Source organism: Elephantulus edwardii, unplaced genomic scaffold (assembly GCF_000299155.1).
Source record: "Elephantulus edwardii isolate Elephantulus edwardi_28Jun2011 unplaced genomic scaffold, EleEdw1.0 scaffold00306, whole genome shotgun sequence".
NCBI classification, from domain to species: Eukaryota; Metazoa; Chordata; class Mammalia; order Macroscelidea; family Macroscelididae; genus Elephantulus; species Elephantulus edwardii.
Genome location: NW_006400056.1, coordinates 997,602 through 1,016,258, shown reverse-complemented (window position 1 = coordinate 1,016,258; position 18,657 = coordinate 997,602). Strand labels below are relative to the sequence as shown.

At 44.4% G+C, this 18,657-nt stretch overlaps 1 pseudogene; it reads right to left on the bottom strand.

The window, feature by feature from the left end:
- Positions 1-1,709: 1,709 nt before the first annotated feature.
- LOC102875642 lies at positions 1,710-3,000 on the bottom strand (annotated as a pseudogene).
- Positions 3,001-18,657: the final 15,657 nt, after the last annotated feature.

Below are 18,657 nucleotides of genomic sequence, written 5' to 3'. Positions count from 1 at the left end.
TATCCAGGAGGCTGGGCTCTATGAGGAGAAATGTGGGGTCAAGATTGGTAGAAGATCTATGCAGTTGACACCACCCTGCTTGCTGAAACTGAGGAGGACCTGAAGCGCTTGCTACAGAGGGTCAACGACTGCAGTCTCCAATATGGATTGAGGCTCAATGTCAAGAAGACAAAGATTCTCACCACTGGACCAATTGGCAGCATCAGGATGGATGGTGAAGAGATTAAGATTGTTCATAGCTTTAGTTTGCTTGGCTCCACAGTTAACACTCTTGGCACCAGTAGCCAGGAAATTAAAAGGCACATTGCCATGGGAAAGTCTGCTGTTAGGGACCACTCCAAAGTACTGAAGAGCAATGATAACTCTCTGGAGACTAAGGTATGTCTGATACAGGCCATGGTCTTTGCAATCACTTGTTATGCATCAGAGAGTTGGACAATAACCAAGGAGGATAGAAGAATTGATGCCTTTGAGCTGTGGTGCTGGAGAAGAGTATTGAAAGTACCATGGACTGCTAGGAAAACAAACAGATTCATCCTGGAAAGGGTTAAATCAGGTGGCTCCTTGGAGGCAAGGATTCTGAGGCTCCATCTAACATACTTTGGACATGTTTGTGGATTTTTAAAAATAATTTTACTGAACATTTACAGAGATTTTGGATTTCCATTCATTCATTGCTGCACTTCTCTCCCCGCCCAGCCCTCCCCCCGCCTCCAGTTTGCTCCTTTCTTTCAAAAGTAAAAGAAACACTCCCTCACTGGTACACATCCCTTTGCACCCCTCCCACCACCCCAAGTACATTCCACTATGCAACTCTTGTGATAACCATAATACCCTATCATACATGTTGTAAGGAGAGACCGCTTTTTGGAGAAGGTATCATGCTTGGAAGGGTGGAGGGACAGCGCAGGAGGGGAAGGCCCTCTATGAGGTGGGTTGATTCAGTGACTGGGGTAATCGGATGGGAGTGTCAGACAGTGCGATTGGCACAGGACAGAGCAGAGTTTAGGGCTGTTGTACATAGGGTCACTATGAGTCGCAAGCGACTTGATGGCACATAACAACAACAACAACATTACAAAATAGGATTGACATGGAGATTTTGGAGGAAAAGAGTGGATCAATAATGAACATTGCTGTGGAACAAATGAGGGTAAGAACGGTCCAAAAGGAATATATGATTCGGTATTGCATGTATGACAACAATCTGGAATAAGAGGTACATTTGCAAAGTGGACTCAGAGAGGGAGTAGAAAGAGGGAAGGAAGAAATTGTGCAACAGTGAATAAATGAAAAATTTTAAAAAATTACAACACATAGGATAAATTAATTATAATGAGAATAAAACCCATGTTAACACACAGTTTTAACCATCACAGTATACAACCGTGATCCACACCTTTCCTGAATTTAATCCATACAATATCCCCCTGGTCTGTTCAAATGATGCTTCTTGGTCTATGTATAGGTTCTGTATAGGTTCAGTCATGTGTTCTGGAATTCCCATCTGTCATAATCTATCATGATTCACACAGTTGAAAGTCTTTGCCTAGCCTCTAACACATAAGTAAATATTTTTTAAGGATTCAGTGCTTTCAACCTTTCAAAAGGATTCAAAGATCCTTTTTTTTTTTTTGGCACGAAAATAGTTTATTAGGGGGAAACAGGGTGAGAAAGTGCTGGAATGTGAGGAATCCACCCTCTCCTCTTCAGGAGCTGGAGCAGGTGGAGGGCTGGCGGAGAGCAGAGTTCGGAGCTGCCCAGGGTCTCGAGGGCAGGTGGTGAGGCAGAGGCAGAGGCAGAGGCAGGGGCAGGCAGGTTAGCCTCCATCAGCAGAGCTGCCTCTTCCAGGAGCCTGAACCATCACTGGCCTCGGGCTCAAGCTCCATCTCTCTGCGCAGGACCTGCTGGTCTGGCTTCTCTTCTTCAGAGAGCTGACCCTCTGGGCCCGAGGGCTCCTTGGGGCTCTCACCTTCCTCTGTACCATTGGACTGAGTCAGCTCCTCCCGGCCGTGGGGCCCTTCAGCTGGCTGCTGCGCAGAGGCTCTAGGATGCTTCCCCGGGTTGTCTCTCTTTCGGATGTTAACCTGCAGAGAGAGGCGCTGTCGGGGCCAGATGCGCCCCCAACACCCACTGCATGTAGCTGAAGAGTACGATGACGCTGAGGAAGGTGAAGTTGCTGGCGACGCCGATGAAGGCACAGGTCATGGGGAAGTTGTACAGCAGGTACCTGAGCCCTGTGAAATGGGCATGGATGCGGAGGTAGGCGCCGTACAGCTGGATTCGCTTGCTGTGGACCTCGATGATCACTCCAGTTGTCGGCACATACGAGTTCTCTCTGTAGTCCGAGTACAGCTCCACCTCCAGAAGCTGCTTCTGCTCGGCAAAGCCCAACAGCAGGAAGCTGGAGAAGACCAGAGTGTCCAGGGTCTGGAGCAGGTCCGAGGGGTAATGGAGCATCACTGAGCGTGAAGAAGTAGAGATGATCCGGCCGCCTCTGGTGTAGCAAGAAATGGTGACCAGGAGCATGCCCAGGTCCTGATTCACAGGAGACTCCGGTAGCTCAAGTTCCAGGGTAATATGATAGGGCTGCCCGTACATCAGCACCCGATCACGTCCACTCTTAGCCAGCGAGAAATTGGCAACAGGGAAGGAGCAGAGTGAGGTGGTGGTGGAATCACAGTCAGTTCTGTAGTAGAAATGCACGGGGCTTAGGTGGCTGACTGTTGGCATGTAGGAATAGTAGAAGGAGCCATAGAGGAACACAGACACCCAGAGCAGGAGGAGGATGGTGCAGAAGAGAACTCCAAACTGTAGCAGCAGCTTGCGGGCACGGCCTGCCAAGACGTAGGCCACTTCCTGGGCCCACAGTAAGGCAGGTACAGATGGGTCATTGACCATGGCGGGGAGAATAGGGGACCTGGCCCCAGGGTCAGCCCTTGGGTTCCTAGCTGCTCTGCCACCTGGTCGCCACCCCTGGCCATGGGGTAAGGCAGATGATGGTTCCAGCCTTGTGCACTACTAGGGTAACCACCTGCCTCAAAGATCCTTTTGATGTTAGGAATGATGTCCTTCATATCATATCCTCTTCTGATTCCAGTTTGCTAGGCTAAGACCTTGTAAATAAGATACATGATCCAGGCCATAGTCTTTGCAATTGCTTGCTATGCATCAGAGAGCTGGACAATGACTAAGGATGATAAAAAAGAGAATTGATGCCTTTGAGCTGTGGTGCTGGAGAAGAGTGTTGAATATAGCATGGACTGCCAGGAGAACAAACAGGTTTGTCCTAGAGAGATTGAAATCACGCTGCTCCTTGGAGGCAAGGATTCTGAGGCTTCATCTGACATGCTTTGGGCAGGTTGCAAGGAGGGACCAGTCTTTGGAGAAGGACATCATGCTTGGAAGGGTGGAGGGACAGAGAAAGAGAGGAAAGCCATGCTCTAGATGGATTGATTCAAGTTACTGGAGATATGAGGGTAGGTGTGTCAGAGACAGTTAAGTTGGCACAGAATAGAACAGATTTCAGGGCTAATGTACATAGGGTCGCTGTGAGTCACAAACGACTTGATGGCACATAACAACAACAACAATGAGAGGATTGGTCAGATTTGCCATCCCTCAAGACTTAAAGTGAGTCATCAGAGTTAGAAATGAGGACCTCTCTACCATCAAGAAAGAGGATCCAAGAGTGGAGCATCTCTCTGCTGAGAACTCCTTAGAGTCAGCAGGCAGAAAGAGAGAGCGTTGAAAACTAGCTCACGAGAGCTAGTGAAAAACAGCGGCGGAACCGGCAGGAGATGGCAGGGTGGGCTTCCAGGCCCCTGGAGGTACAGCTGAAAGTCTGCAGGCTGAAGTTCAATAAAAAGACCAAGTAGGAGGCCTCTGGGCACTTGCTGGTGAAGCTGAAGGGTTTGTATCACTTGCCTGAGCAGGACACACCTCTCTGGTTCAAATCCACCTACGACGCTGAAGGAGAAAGATGGACAATTTCCTGTGTGATTTACAGCCTTGAAAATACAATGGAAAAATCATCTATGAGTCAATTCTGACCAGATTGTCATCAATATTTATTTTTAATGAGGAAAATCTATAGGTTGACTTAATCTAAGAAAAGTAAGAAGAGTTCTTTTTATAAAAGGCACAAAAAAATGCATGACAGGAGCACCAGGCTTTCTCGTCTTCACAAGAGCTAAGGAGAATGATTATCAGCGTCAACACACCAAAGACAAGGAAACAGACCCAGAGGAGGAAAGTAACAGGTTACAATTCAGAATCAGAAACAACTCAGGATAAGGTTCTTCAGTTAGAACAGTTTCTTCCACCCTCTGGTGCTGCACCCCACTGTGAGGCTTCTCAGGCAAGTGTCACAAACTTCTTTAGCTCCAAAAATAAGTGTCCTTCTCCCATTCTGCCACTAAACTTTGGCCTGAAGACCCTCAGTTCTCTTAATCTGTGGGCTGGGAAACCAACTGCACCATCTGTGACCAGTTTCCTGGTTCTGCTGCCATTCTCTGCTGCTGCTTCTCATCCTCTCTCACTGTCTTGAGTGTTACAAGCTCTCTCTCACACGTGCGTGTGCTCTCTCTCCCTCTGGATGTGCCCTGGTTATAAGAGTTTTCCAGCTCAGTGAACTTGGGTCTGGATCTCCTTCTTCCTTTTGGTGGTCATCAGCTCTCCCCTTATGGCCTCTGTGATGGTTCATTGTATGTATAGGAAGATGGCAAATAATGAACCATTCCCTTCATTAAAGTTCCACATACCTTATTTGCATGGTCCCTCCCACAAAGGAGTGGTGGGCCATAAACCTTGTTGTTATGTGCCTCCCAGTCACCTGTGACTCATAGCGACCCTATGTACAACAACCTTAAACCCTGCTCTATCCAATGCCAATCTCACTGTCTCTGGCACACCTACTCCCATTACCCAGTCACTAAATCAAGACATGTCACTGAAGGTTTTCCTCTCCTGCGCTGTCCCTCTACCCTCCCAAGCAGGACCTCTCCAAGGACTGGTCCCTCCTTGCAACATGTCCAAAGTATGTCAGATGAAGCTTCAGAATCCTTGCCTCAAAGGAGCAACCTGGTTTAACCCTTTCCAGGATGAAACTGTTCTTTCTCTTAGCAGTCCATGGTATATTCAATACTCTTCTTCAGCACCACAGCTCAGAGACATCAATTCTCCTTCTGTCATCCCTAGTCACTGTCCAGCTCTGTGACACATAGCAAGCAAGTGATTGCAAAGGCCGTGGCATGTATCAGGCACAACTTAGTCTCCAGACTGATGTTGCTTTTCAGTACTTTGGAGAGGTCTTTAACAGCAGACTTTCCCATTGCAATACATCTTTTAATTTCCTGGCTGCTGGTACCAAGAGTGTGGGATTGTGGAACCATGAATCTTACCTGCATTATTAGCCAGCTTGGTGGGTCATAGCACTTCATTTCCACAGCCCCATCCAGTCATTTACGTATGTCCCAGAAGCCCTTGTGAGTTTAACTTTCTCTGTACAGTACTCTTCTGGGTCCTTTTTTGTCATCTCCATCTTATTTGAGCCACGTCTGTGCCTTCATCCTTATAAAAAATTTGTACTGGAGTAGCATCACTTGATTGTAATTCCATTCTCTCTCGGGTTATTTGAATGACTTGGCATAAGTCAGTGTGCCTTGGTTTATTCCCCAGAACCTCACAGAGAGCAAGTTCTGGAGAAACACATGCAGCTTAACTTTGGCTTGCCTGGATGCTTTCCTGGTATGTGAATAATTATTTCCACATCTCCTTTTTCTTCTTACACTCTTCTTCTTGATAATTTCTTAATGTCTGGGCCAATCTGAGATTCTTTCTTTACCAAGAAAGTCCCTAGATGGTTTAAATGAATAAGGTATGTAATGTTAAGCAGGTATATAGTAGGTCACATTTACCCAGCAGTGCCTCCAAAGAAAGGCCTGGTGATCTACTTCTGAACAGTCAGCCCTTGGAAAGCATATGAATCAGTTTACCTTTAACACACATGGTGTTGCTATGGATTGCAATTGATTTGTCAGCAACTGGTTCTTACCCACAATAAAACTGAGATCATGACCACACTCTCTCCCAGTGGCGTCATCTTCCAAACCAACTCTCAGACCACAGTGTGTCTCACACGTGGACCCGGGTTTGCTTTACAAGAGAGGAGAAGTCCAGACCACCCTCATCTGGTGAGATGGAAGCTGCTGTCCCGGTCACACCCCTTTTGTTACTTTAAGCATGCCCCACACCTCTCCCAGACTGGGTTGGACACTCGGAGAGTTTTTTAGTAAAGAGTGTGAAGTTGGTTGGTGAGCTCAAAAAGCACTGCACATGCATCGTTCACAAATGCAGATGTCAAGCTGTGCTTTGTGCCCGAGTTCTCGAAGCAGAAGGTGAGTGTCCAACAGCACATCTGTGCTCTCACACGGCAGAGCTTGCCAAGTTTTGAGCTCTGGGATGTTCTCATCCCTGCTGGGTCTCGTGGGAGGAGGACTGGGTGTGAGGTAGGTCATCTTCCTCCTTCTGTTAATGAATGTCAACTCCCCAAGGTGTCCTTTAAAAAAAAAACACACCAACAAACAGTGAGAGAAAGAGAAGATGCTCCTAAACAGACAGCAATTATTTCCCTTGTCACCATGCCCCCAGCCCGTGTTCTTATTTTTGAAAAGGGCTTGCAGTCATTTTTCTCCACACAATCCATATAATAATGTGATTGCAGTCTATACAACATGCTGGTATTGTCATCTTTCAATCAGTGTTTTAAACTTAATTTCCTTTAATCCAGACTTTCATTTTATACAGGCCTCCTTTTGGCCTGTGGATAATTTTTCTATGCATCCTATTTCCTCACACCGTAACCGTGCTGATGTGTCCAGCTGATAGTGTTTCAACCTGGGCTCTGTCTCCAACACAATTGTCCCTGATAATAAATTACTCAGCAGTGAATGAATTACCTGAGTCCAATGTGTGGGAAAAGATTAGACTGGACTTGAGAAAATTAGGTTCTGATCAAGGGCACAGGATAAAGGATAAAAATAGCCAGTCTCTTGCCCTGGATTACAAAGAAGTTAATTTTTATTGCCTGTCCAGCATGAAATCTCTTATTGGCATTACCTCCTTGAATCCCTACAACAACCTCAGCTATTGATACTATCTATCTATCTATCTATCCATACACACACACATACTAGACAAAATTTCAGACTCAGAGACAGTAAAGAACTTGCACAAGTTCACAAGTTAGTCTTGGCCTGAGGATTAGAATACACCTAATGTAACTGATTCACTTGCTGGGCTACTGAGAGCTGGACAGTGACTAAAGATGACAGAAGGAGAAGCAATGTCTTTGAGTCGTGATGTTGGAGAAGAGCACTGAATATCCTCTTGACTTCCAAGAGAGCAAACACATCTGTTATGGAGAAAGTTGCTCCTTGGAGCAAGGCTGGTGAAGCTTTATCTCACATAATTTGGGCATTTTGTTAGGAGGGACCAATCCTTAGAAAAGGACATCATGCTTGAAAAAGTTAAAAAGGAGATGCTCGAAGCTTTTCTCCACCCTCCTGAAGGGAGGGACTCTAAGGCTGGGGGACCAAGGTCAAATCAGGAACCTGGGAAAGCTGTGGTCAGGAAGAGTCTCTTGGGACCCTCTGAGGGGTTAAGGGTAGAGGAAAACACTGAAAGTACAGAGGCCAGGGAAGCCAAAGGCACTCAGCCTCTTAACACTCAAGTCCCAATGCCCAGTCTCAAATTATCTGTTCAACATACAGATTGAATAGATAAGGAGAAAGGATACAGCCCTAATGTGCACCTTTATGATTTTAAACCATGCAGTGTTCCCCTCCTTTGTGTAAGAGAAGACCATCAGTGAGGTGGATTGACACAGTGACTGTAACAATGGTCTGGAGGATCTAGAAGCTGGTGAGGAAGACCAAGATAAAGAAAGGTTCAGATCTGTTGTTCACAGGGCTTCTAGAGTTGGAGACAACTCAATGGCACAGAAAAACAACAACCTAACTAACTGGCCTAGAGGGTAGGGAGTTGCACTACCAACTCAGTGGGAGGAGGTTCAAATCCACTGGCTGCTCCACAGGAGAAAGATGGGCAATCTCCTTCTGGTCAGTGCACAGCCTCCAAAAACCCGCTGGAGGTTCACCTATGAGTGGCTCCAATTCAGTGGCAATGAATGGATGTTTGGGACCCTAACTCCAAGAAAGAAGCCTAATACTGTCCTCCCTCACCGAGTCCGAGACTATTTTAGCTTTGCGTTCACTCACTGATTCATCCACACATTCAGCTCTGCAGGGAAGGGAGGGCATTTTTACAATAGTAGGAGCTGAACCCAGCGTATTTCTAAAGGAAGGACCCTTCATTAGGACGTTGCAGGCAGTGAGAACACCTGCGGTAAGTTCTAGGAGGCTTGACCGAACAGGGCCGAAATTAGAAAAGGATTGTTTTCCTGGCCTGGAGAGTCCAGAGGAGCTTACAAATCTAGAGTAACAAGGCGATGAATGGTGCTTTTCCTGCCGCCTGGGAAATGGCACTTGTCACCTCAGCTGAGTAAGAAGGCTGCCGAGAAACTCTCTGCCAACAAGTGGGCCGAGTGCTGCCTCCATCTAGCAGCTCTATAAGAGGCAAGAGAAGATGCTTTGCCATATGTAATGCACCTTATTCCCTGCACAAGGACAGAGACAGCTGGGGACAGGGAGGGGAGTCATCTGTGCCATGGGCCGCTGGCATTGTGGAAGGAGGTGCTCGAAGCCTTTCTCCACTCTCCTGAAGGGAGGGACTCTAAAGCTGGGGGACAAAGGTCAAGTCAGGAATCTGAGAAAGCTGAGGTCAGAAGGAGTCTCTTGGGACCCTCTGAGAGGTTAAGGTTAGAGGGAGACAGAAACCACAGAGGCCAGGGAAGCCAAAGGCACCCAGCCCCTTAGCCCTCAGATTCCAATGCCCAATCTCAAGTTATTTGTTCAGAACACAGATTTCATAGATATGGAGAAAGGATACAGAACTGATGCACACCTTTCTTGATTTTAAACCATGCAGTATTCCCCTGCTCTGGTCCTGCAATAGCCTCCTGGTCAGGTATAGGTTTTATTTGACTATGAGATAGATTAACACAGCGGCTGGAGCAATGGGCTCGAGTATATCAGGAATGTATAACAACAATGTCACAGAAAGACACACGTGAAGAATGGCAAGTGCTTTGTTACATGTACATTTACCATAATAGAAAGGGAGTAAAGGGGGGAAGATGATGAAGAGTGGCTAGAGAGGCTGACAGAAAACTGTTCTGTGTGTTTCCCTCCCTAGTCAGGGTGCCTGTGGGGAAGGAGCTGGCTGCTCCTCCATGCCTAGTGAGGCCAGGATGTTGGGGAGCTGCAAGAGTCCCCACACTGCAAGAGGAGAAAAAACCCCACAAAACCCAAAACTGTGATTTGAGCAGTGTGGGCCTGAGCAGAAGCTATGGGGTGAGATGGTGGCAGGGGCAGCGTGAATGCAATCCAGATACAAGAAGATGGGAGAGTACCAACTGGGCCCAGACAGGGCCGGGGGTGGTTTAGGTTGGGGAAGAAGAGTGAAGAGGAGTTGGGGTGGAATGTTAAGTAGTTAAACCCTGAGCTGGGACCAGGTCAGACTTGCAGGAGGTGAGGGGAGCCGGGTGCTCTCTGGAGTATTGTCAGACAGCAGCAGAGACACCAGGGAGGGGTCTGGAAGGAGGTGAGAAGAAAAGGTGTGGAGGTGGCCACACTTCCTGGTGTTTCGTGAGTTTCTTGTGAGGATGCTGACATTTACAGAGTCAGGTAAGAGCCATGGGAGACCGTTGAGCAGAGATGGCGTGTGACTTGACTTCAGATGCCCCTCGCTGATGTTGAGAGATGGTTTCTTACTGGAACAATTCCTTATTTGCACACTTCCCACTAAAAGGTACTCACAACAGATGTGGTGTGAGGGCAGGCAGAGAGGCCTGTGAGATCCAACAGGTCCTCTAATGAACAGTGTCTGGGAGTCCTTTGACAGCATTCACAACAAGCCAGTTACGTTGCTGACAGGTTTTAACTTCTTTAATTTTACTGCTCATCTGACCGAGTAGGTACTAGAACCATCTCTATTTTATAAATCAAGGGACTGAATGAGGCTTGGAGAAGTTAGATGTCTTCCCTAAGGGTGCAGGCGAGATGCAACCTCCGCACAACCTCACCTCTCCAAAGAGACAGGGCTGCTTGATGTGCAGGCCCCTAAATTCACCCCCCTCCATCCTCCTTGCTGCCCCCATCCTCCATACACCTGTAGGTGGGAGCAACCTAAGGTCCTTTCTCTGTGGGAGACCACACTGAACCTCACATCCTGTGCTGAAGACACTCATGGGCCCCCTGGCCTGAGGTCTGGCCTCTTTATTACAAACTGATGCCCACTTTCATTTCCTGCCTACGCTAGATGGGAACAGATGGAGACAGAGCAGGGAGGTGCTGGGGGCAGGGCCGAGGTCTGACTCACATCTGTAAGGACAGGCAAGTGGCCAGAGAGAGGGGAGGCAGTGAGGCTGTGCCTGAGGTCTGTAACTTTGGCAACGTGGAAGTCATTGAGAGTCTTCAAGGCTTGTTTTTCCTTGGCATCTTGTGTGGTTAAAAGAGGAGAAGTGAAGGAAGCAGAAGCTGCAGCATCCAGGTATAGTGACTCTGCTCATAAAAACACAGGTTCTCTCTCCAAGCCTCCCATTGTTTCTTCTCTGGAAAGCCTCTACCATTGAAGTTCCAGGTCAAAGCCCCAAGGAGAAGGCTCACTGCAAAATTCCCTGGACTTCACTCCCTCCCCCACAAGGGTCACCTCTCGGAATCTCAGCACTTGGGTTCTGGGCTCTACTCATTCATGCACTTGATGGTCAACACACATTTTGTAGTGAATCTTCTACACTGAAAACTAGGGCAAGTGTTCTTCACATGCTAGGCAATTTAATAGCCATAGCAGTTTGTAAGGTAGAATTGGTATGCACATTTTACAAATGAGGAAATAAATGAAGACTTCACAAGAGAAGTGACTTGGGCTAGAGGTGGGATCAGACTCACACCCAGTTATGCCTCACTCTTAAGATGGCCCTTCCCACAATACTCCACACACCCATTCTTTCAAAACATAATTTTAATGCCTTGTTGTTACGTGCCGTCAAATTGCTTGCAACTCATAGAGTATAATGGCTCTGAACCATGCTCTATCCTGAGCCAATATCATTGTCTTTGACACATCTACCCCCATTACCCTGGTCACTGAGTCAGTCAATCCATCTCATCCAGGGTCTGCCTCTCTTGCACATCTCTCCCCCCTTCTAAGCATGATGTCCCTCTCCAAGAACTGGTCTCTCCTTGCAATATGCCCAAAGTATGTCAGAATCCTTGCCTCCAAGGAACAGCCTGGCCTTACCTTTTCCAGGACAAACCTGTTTATTCCCCTAGCAGTCCATGGTATATTCAACACTCTTCTCCAGCACCACAACTCAATTCTAAATCTCTGGGTGATACAAATGATTAATGTTATCCAAAATACTGAAGCTTCAAATCCACCTCGTGACACCTCAGTAGACAGGCTTTGTGATCTGCTTTCAAAAAAACCCAGTCGTTAAAAACCCCGTGGGTGCAGCTCTGCTCTGCCCATACGCACGGGATTGCTGTGAGTCAGCACCGGTCAGTGGTCCGAGTTGACACGTGCTGGTTCCTGTGCCAGGTGCTGGGGACACAGAAGCAAATGATCAACACAGTGCCTGCTCTCCTGGGCCTCACATTCCAGGTGGAAAACAAGTCACTCCCAAAGTAAACGTATTACAGTTATAAACGTATTTCTAATTGTAAATTATAGTCATTACTCTGAAAAGAACAAAAGGATGTGATGACAAACAATCCTGAAGTGGAGGGAGGGGAATCTAAGATAGAGTGGGGATGATAAGCTCCAGGGCAAGGCCCCAACGGGAAGGCTCACTGGAAAATCCCCAGGACACCAGCATGAGTTCGTGTGAAACTTGTCATAGATGGCTGTGGTTCATCTTGCCTGCAACTTTCCCATCTGTCCTCCCTACTATTTGAGACACACACGTATATTTGTTCCCAGCGATGTTTCCAGCCTAGGGTTAATTAATGAGCCAAGGGTCAGGGTGGCACTTTTTAACCAGCAGGACTGGTCCTGTCTGTCTCTCTGTTTAGTCAGTTTCCATGTTTCAGCATTCTTGCTGAGGATGCTTCCTCAACACACTGCAAACCAATACCACCATCCGCCATCTTGGGAACCGTAGAGAAAGCCTGTTTGAGAACACAGCCAACTTAGAGAAAGTGGAGAAGAAAGAGACAGAAAAAGCAAGTTCAGATGAGCTGTGTGAGCCCCGTCTCTAACTGCTCTGGAAGCCAGAGATAAACACAAAGCAATGAGTCCTCCTTTACTATCACTTGTGAACAGAAAAATACTGAAATAGTACATTCCCCCTCCAGCCCACACACAGGTGGGTTCTGGGAGAGGATTGACGCTGAAGGACAGACAGGCTATGGGCCATCTGTGGAATGCTAGTGAGTGCCAGAGCTGGGGACAGAAAAAAGGAAGTTGAGATACCGGGTGAGCAGGAACGATGCAAAGTTATACATGTTTTATATATACTTGCTCTATACACACACCAAAAAGGTAATAAAAGACAAAATTGCTCTGATTACTTAAATGCTCAAATAATGAAGATTCAGCATATGTTCCAGTTTGTGAATCACTTACCTGACATGCTTTGACGGCAACCCTGAGAAACGATTTCTACTGAGATCTACAACTTAGAAGTCAGGGGGCTCAGAAAGGCTGACAGACCAGCCCAAGGTCATGGTTGAGTCCAAGTTTCTCTGGATTCTACAGAAAAGAAAAAAAAATTCTAACATACTCCTGTGTTTGCTTAGAAAAAAATTAGATTTGTTTTTTATAATTATTATTAAGTTCAATGTCTAGGATTTATCAGGTGACTCATCTAAGTCACCCAGCAAGAGACTTAGGGAAGCAGGAAGCAGATGCACTACTCCTCCAAGTTCTGTGTTTGGGTAACAGAGAACACATATTTAAGCATCCCCAGGGTATACAACATCTGCTACATTGATGCACACACCCATTCCTGCAGGTGCAGGTTTCTGAGTGGGCGAGACAAGTGTGGAAAAGATGCACTATAAATGCCAGCATGGTTGTCTCACCCAGCCAGCTTTGGGGAATGGCTGGGGCTGGCAGCTAAATGGTGTGGGGGCACACACCGTTTAGGCCTGGTGCACTTACACAGTTGGCATCGAGAATGCTTGCGGTCTTATTTTTGGAGCTGTTTTAATGTGTGTACACATACATTCATCAGCTCACAGCCCCAAGTCAGAGCTGCAGTGCCAAGCCTTGTAGAATTAGAGGATGAGTCAGCCCACCACTGCAGAGGCAAAGAGAGGCAAAATTACCATATATCCTTTTCATATGGAAAGCTGCTTCCTGCTGCTTAAGGGAGTTTTCATAATTTAGAGGGGAAAAAAACACCAACAAATCAAACCCCAACTCAGATGCTGCATGCAGACTTGCTTGTGTGAGAGGTAATATGTGGCAAAGAACTGGGTCTCTTCATGTAGGTTAATCAATATAGAAGCCTGATTATTTTGCTCAACTAATTCTGAACAACAAACAGAAGTTTGAGATTATGATGACTTCTGTTTTCTCTCCCTGGGTCTAGTAGGAGAGTCTACTTACTTTGTTTTACTTTTAAGAAACTGTGCTGCAATCCTAAAGGCATGTGCTTTGAATCCAGTAGTTACTCTGAGGGAGAAAGATGGGCAGTCTCCTCTTGTGTGATTTACTGCCTCTGAAAACCCACTGGAAGGTCAGTTTTGAGGGTCAATGGCACACAACAACAACAATTACTCTTCTATCTTGTAAAAAGAGTGAGGGCAGCATGAGGAAAGTCACATCTGACCTCCATTAACTCCACAAAGGGAAATTGTCCCCATCAACAAGAAACCAATACCATAAAATCAGGTATGTCCCCCTATGCTCCCCTACTTACTGCTACTAATTCCAATAGCAATTCTACTCTACTGGTTTTAAATCAATTGCAATAGTTATACAGAGTTCACAGAAATATACTAATGATTACTTAATTTATTGAGGAAATTAAAAGATTATAATTCAGGTGGGCAAAAGGATACAATTTCTCCATCAGGACAGCTTCTGAAGTGTGCTTGTAAACATACCAGCCTTCCAACTTTCAGCTTCAGGCTAGTGTTACAAAGCTCTCTTATTCCTGCCAATTGTGGTCTCTCCCCCCAAGTCCTGCAGCAAGCATGGGTGAAGGCCCTTGGTCCTGACTCTATGGGGCAGCAGTCCAAGATCACCTCTGTCTCATGAGAGAGTCTCTGGGCCTCCGCTGCAGTTGTTGATGATTTTGTGTAGGTTCTCGTCTGCCTGGTGTGGGATGCTGCATTCTCTACTTCTTCTTGCTGATAGTGAGATTCCCACTTCCTGTCACTAAACCTCTTCAATTTCAATCTAACACATCCTATTTGCATGTCCCTGCCCAGCCGTGTAGTGAAAGTCAGAAGCAATTTTGAACAATAGATGCACTAAATCACAGCTCTTGCTAACTATCCTTACATGAGGGATGGACTCTTGAAATGAGAACAGATAATGAATTGCTGGGACATAGGGACAGGTTATTGGTAGCCAGGTCCAGGAGTTTAGTGAAGTTTTCTTTAGTCTGGTTTAAATACATATATGTGTATATGTATATGAACAGCCAAGAGAGCGACCAAATATGTCTTGGAGAGGGTGTAGCTGGAGTGCTCTTTGGAGGCAAGAAATGACGAGGCTTCACTTCACATACTTTGGACATGTTGCTGGGAGGTGCTACTCCTTGGAGAAGGACACGATATTGGGAACTATGGAGAGTCGAGAAGGCAGAAGAAGACCCTCAACCAGGTGGATTGACAAGGTGATTGCTGCAGTGGGCTTTTGAATGTCAGGAAGTGTGAGGATGGTACAGGGAAGAACAGGGTTCAGATCACTTGTTCATAGGGTCACTATGAGTCATGCTTGACTCAACAGAACCTAACAACAACAACAACAACAACAAGATGATCTGTGTATCTGTCTGTCTATCTATCTAGCTAGCCATTCTTGGACTCTATAATTTGGGTGGAGGTGACTTCATATTCAGTTATATGAGTGGAACATTGACCTAGGTCTAGCCAATCAGCAAATTCCATTACCACAACCACAGTCTCCACCCAATGAACATGAAGACCAGATAAGTCATCATGTAGTCCAGGAAGCATCTCTTGGCTCAACACCTTGGTTCCACACCTCTGCACTCGCACAGCCTCCAGGTGTTAGGGACCCTGTTCAGTGCCCAGCACTAGACTTTACCCAGATTTGTTTGTTATTGTTGTTGTCATGTATCGTCTAGTCAACTGTGACTCATAGTTCTGGTCAGTATTTGCTTTTTTTAAAGAAAAAAAGTTTTCAGTCAATCTTCCATATAATTTTGTTTTATAACATTCATTACAATTGAGCAACACTATTTATTACAACATCTCAACAAATCCTCACTATACATTGCCTTTCTCTTCATCCTACCGATCATGATTGTTTAGCTTTCCACCTGCTAGGCAATCAATCATGCAAATCTTGCTTCATAGCATCCAATATACACAATGTCTGATCATTCATTCATTCATTCCACATTTCCCTTCATTTCACCTATTCAAGTAAGTGTTCATTGTCTGTTCATTCATTTCCTACTCTTCTCCTCTCTAACCAAACCGGATTGATCCTCTTCGTACATAAACCTTTCTCTTCTTCTTATATACTCTTTGTCCTTTTGTGACTACGTTATTTCACTCAGCAGGATGTTCTTGAGAATCATCTGTGTTGTATAGTGTTTTAAAGAGTTCTTCATTGTTTTCAAATGCTGTGTAATAATCCACCGTGAGAATGTACCACAGTTTCTCCATTTGCTTATTGATAGGCTCTTGTTACTACTTCGATCACTTTGTTATGGTAAATTATGCTACTATAAACACGAGTGTGCAAATACCTGTTCATATCACAGCTTTTATTTATTTTTACTTTATTTCAAGTAGTGGAATAGTGGGCTTAAATGATACTTCTATTTTCAACTTTTTGAGGCAACTTCAAACTACCTTCCATAGTAATGGTACCATATTACATTCCCACCAGCAGTGCACGAGAGTTCCAATTCCACTGCAATCTCGCAAGCATTTGTTTGTTGTCTTGCTGAACTTCTCTGCTGTTTCTGGGTTGAGATATCTCATTGTTGTTTTGATTTGCATCTCTAATAGCTAGTGGTCTTGAGCTCATGCGTTTGTTGGCCATCTGAATGTCTTCTTTGGTGAAGAACTTTTCACTTATTTTGTATCTGAATTGTCTTTCTTGTTGAGATGCTGGAGTTTTCTGTAAATTTTAGACATGAGTCTCTTATCAGATATGTCATTGCCAAATATTTTCCCAGTCTGTGGGCTCTCTTTTTACCTTTTTGTAGAAATTTTTTTTTTCATATACAAGGATTTAATTTTTAAAAGGTCTCACTCATTCATTTTATCCTCTCCTGGTTGTCCATTCTTGGCTATGTTTAAAAGCCTATATTTGGCATAGGTTATTACTGTAATGTGCTATTGAGTTGACTATGACTCATATAGACCCTATGAACTATAGATCATAACCTTGCCTCATCCCATGACCTCCTCACCATCTCTGATCTACTTGGGCCCATTGTTATAGTCATTGTGTCAATCCATCTGATTGAGTCTTCCTCTTATGCTGACCACTTACCTTTCCATGTATGAAGTCCCTTTCCAAGGACTGACCTCTCTTAACAACATGCTCAAAGTATATGAAATGAAGTTCCACCATCCTTGCCTCCACGGATCACCATGGTTGCACTTTTTCCAAGACATATTTGTTTGTTCTTTTGGCAATACATGGGATATTCAGTACTCTTTTTTCCAACATCATAAGTCAAAAGCATCGATTCTTCTGTCATAATCCTTATTCACTCTCCAACTTTCAGATGCATAGCAAGTAATTGAAAAGACCATGGGTTGGATCAGGTGCATCTTAATTTTTAAGCAGACCTCAATGCTCTTTAGCACTTTGGAGAGGTCCTTGACAGCAAACTTTCTAAATGTAACACTTCTTTTTATTTTTGACTACTGTTACAAAGGGTGTTGATTATGGACCCAAGTAAGATGCAATTGTTGACAATTTTAATCTTTTCTCCATCTATCCCTATTGGTCTAGTGATGAGAATTTTTGTTTTCTTGATTTTGGGATATAATACATATTGATGGTTAAATTTGTTCTTAATTTCCCTTTGATTATAGTTTTTTACTTTATCCCTAGATCCATGGTCCACTTTGGGTTGATTTTTTAAAAAAAACAAGCACTTTTATTTTCTATGCAAAGGTGATTCAGAGTTTATCTAAAGTGTATGTTGGAGTGAGGGGGTGAGCAGTTGAGCAGGGAGCTCCCAGTACAATGTGGTTGAGTTGATTTTTTAGTATGACAAAAAGTGTGGATCTTGTTTCTGTTTTCTGCAGGTAGATAGCCAGTTTGCCGGGGCCATTTGTTAAAGAGGCTATTGTTTCCCCATTTAAAGAGTTTTGTTTCCTAGTTAGAGATTCACTGACTTTTCGTAGATACTCTGATTTCTGAGTTGTTAATTCAGTTCTGTTGGTCCATGGGTCTGTTGTTGTATCAATACCACACTATTTTGATTATTATGTTATGTAGAGGTTTTAAGATCAGGAGGTATAATGTCACCTACTTTATTTTTCTTCTTCAATAGAACTTTGCTTATCCATGGTCTTACTCCTTTCCAAATAACATTGGAAACTGCCTTTCCCATCTCTTTGAAGAATCTTGACAGGATATGAATTGGTATTGCGTTCATATCCTGTAATTTTTATCACAAACCTGTAGTTTACTTTGTAGAATTGGCATTATAATAATATTAAGTCTTCCTATCCACGAGTGTGACATATTCTGCCATTTGCCTACGTCTCTTTTGATTTCTTGTTGTTGTGTTTTGTTATTTTCTTTGAATAGGCCTTTGATGCCTCTAGTTAGATTTGTTCCTAAGTATTTCTTTTAAGTGACTATTGTAATTGATATTGTTTTTTTACTTCCTTTTCAGTGTTGTGTTAGTTACTGTAGAGAAATCAGACTAATTTTTTAAATATTAATCTTAACTACTGCTGCTTCATTGATCAACCAGGTTCAATAATTTTCTTGTTGAGATTTTGTGATTTTCTGTGTATATTAACCTGTCTTGAAATAGAGGTATTTTTACTTTGTCTTTGCCAATTTGAATATATCTTATTCCCTTTTCTTACCTTATTTCTGTAGATAGGACTTCTAATAAGATACTAAATAAGAGTGATGATAGTGGACATCCTTGTCTGGTGTCTGTTCACATGAAGAATACTTTTACTCTCTCTCTCGATTGAGGATGATATTGACTATTAGGTTGTTTGGGTTTTTGGTTTGTCTGTTTTCATTTTTGTTTTTTACTGCACTCTTTCTCCCCACTTATTCAATCTGTGTGCTGAACAAATAATTTGAGAAGCTGGGCTTTATGAAAAAGAACAAAGCATCTAA